We start from the raw sequence: 2,436 nt of genomic DNA on the forward strand, positions 1-2,436 counted from the left end.
CTCTCTCTCTCTCTCTCTCTCTCTCTCTCTCTCTCTCTCTCTCTGAACAATATTTTCACAAGTGTAGGATTTTGTTCTGGAATGTTTTCTTCTGATGCTTTGAGAATATCATCCTGTTACCTTTTATCCCCATTGAAAGCAGTGAACAGCCCCTGTCAATGGTATGTTGGTTCGCCCATGTATCATCACCCATAAAGAAGGGTGTGTTCTCTGGGTGTGTTCAAGGTCTTCTCTTTCTCTTAGGCTTTCTCACATCCACTAGTCACATGCCTATATCATTTTAAAATATGTGTTCTTCTGGACATTCACTGATCTTTGAGATATAAGTTTAACATTTTATCGTGGGTGGTGATACACATAAGACAGCAGCATTTGAGAGGCTGGGGTGGGAAGATTATGAGGTTGAGCCCAGCCTGGGCTACATAGCAAGTTCCAGACCAGCCTGAGATCCTGGCATCAAAGAAAGACAGGGAGGAAGGAAGGGAGGAAGGGAGGGAAGGAGAGAGAGGACATCACTGTTAGGAAATTCCAGCACTTATTCTCTGCTTCCCTCCATTCTCTTTCTTCTTTGCAATGGTAATCTACTTGATATAGTTGCAAAGACCAGAAAGGATTCTCTCATTTTTCACAAATAGTTCTTTATTCTTATTATTATTAATTTATCTTATATAACTTCTCATGTTTATTAACTATATTTCTGCCCTTAAGTCCATCTTCTAAGCTTGGACTTTATGCGTTATTTTGCCTCTAGTGATCACTTTGTCAATTCCCCCTGGTCTTCTATTTCCACCTGTCCCGTAGGATCCCCACCAGTGTATTCACAAGGCTACATTGTCTTTGTGTCCTGGAGTGTGCTTATAGCAATGACCTTGAACTCCTTATGCACTAATATCTGGATCATTTGCAGAAGTCGGTTTCTAGTGTCCTTCCTCCTTACTCCAAGCTTTTTCTTTCTCGGTTACTTGTTGTGTGCTAAGCCACGTGAGTGAGCTGTTGTGGAGACTCTGCATTCTTTTCCCTTTCCTTTCCTTTTTTCTTTGTCTTTCTTTTTTTGGTTGTGAGCCTAGCCTTTAACCCATCCATCCATCCATCCATCCATCCATCCATCCATCCATCCATCGCTTCTTTCTATATGCTGCTTTCTTCCAGGTCTCCTTGGTCTTTCTCTCTTTGTGCATTTCAAAGATAATCCAGGAGTGAAAAGTGTTCCCATTCAGATTTCAGGTCACCTCCCGATCAGCCCCACCCCCCCATTCATGACACCTTCCTTTTTTCTCTCCAGCCACGTTGACATGACTACGGCAGGCAGTGAGTCTGTAGAGGGTGGCTGCATCTCCAGTTCACCCACACTATAATCTATCTATCAGTGTCTCCAAGCAAAGAGCTGCCTGAATACCATCCTCACTGGATTTTTTCTACTGCCTCATTTCTACAGTTGTTTAAGAAATATTTGTAGGTTCTGAAAATGTAACTCAATTGTAGAACTCTTATGTGAGGTCTTGGGTTTAGACTTCATCTTTGGGTAGATGATAGATAGATAGATAGATAGATAGATAGATAGATAGATAGATAGATAGATAGATAGACAAAATCTGTGCATCATTTTAAAAATTATTTCTGTTTTTATTTTTATTTAGTATATAGATATTTGGCCTGCATGTAGATCTGCGTACCATGCCTATACAGCAGTGCTCACAGAAGCCAGAAGAAGGTGTCAGATTTCCTGGAACGGAGTGATAGGTGGCCACCAGCTGCCAAGAAGGTGCTGGGAATCAAATGAGCTCCAGTCCCCTAGAAGAGCAGCCCATGATGTTAACCAGTGAGCCACCTCTCCAGCCACCTCTGTAGCTCTTTTGAATGGATGGATTTATCTAGAACAAGCTCATGATTTTTTAAAACCTTAAGATAACAGAATGCAGCCTTCTAAAAATTGCCCCGGTTTCTGACAAGCAGTGGGAACGATTTCGGGTTTCATAGATTATTAGGGTATTGTTTAATTTTTAACTATCAGGGAAACTCAGAAAATGGTCTGCCTTTCTATTTATTTGCATTTCTTTAATTATGCATAAGGTTTTCTTAGATTAATTAGTATGCTTTCTGTGCCAGGAAAGCCCCAGCCCTTCCTGCTTCTTGCTTTCCTGCCGGCTGTTTGTCTTTCCTTCTTTTACTTTCTGTGGTTTCAGAGATGAAGGAAGTGAGGTTTTATCTTGCAGACATTTCTTGCAGGTGTGCCTGTGTCGCCTCTGACTTGACTTTGAATTTGTTTTTCTTACAGAAAATTTTAATTGTGTAAATAATAAAACCCTCGGTTTTCTTTTATGAGTTTGGCGATGAATTGGAGATTCTCAGACTAGGAACACATTCAGATTGTTTTGCTATTCTTTGAGGGGTGGATTTTTTTCCCGTTTTCATTTTATTCTGCTTCCTATCTCACTC

This window comes from Mus caroli, chromosome 7 (assembly GCF_900094665.2).
Source record: "Mus caroli chromosome 7, CAROLI_EIJ_v1.1, whole genome shotgun sequence".
NCBI classification, from domain to species: domain Eukaryota; kingdom Metazoa; phylum Chordata; class Mammalia; order Rodentia; family Muridae; genus Mus; species Mus caroli.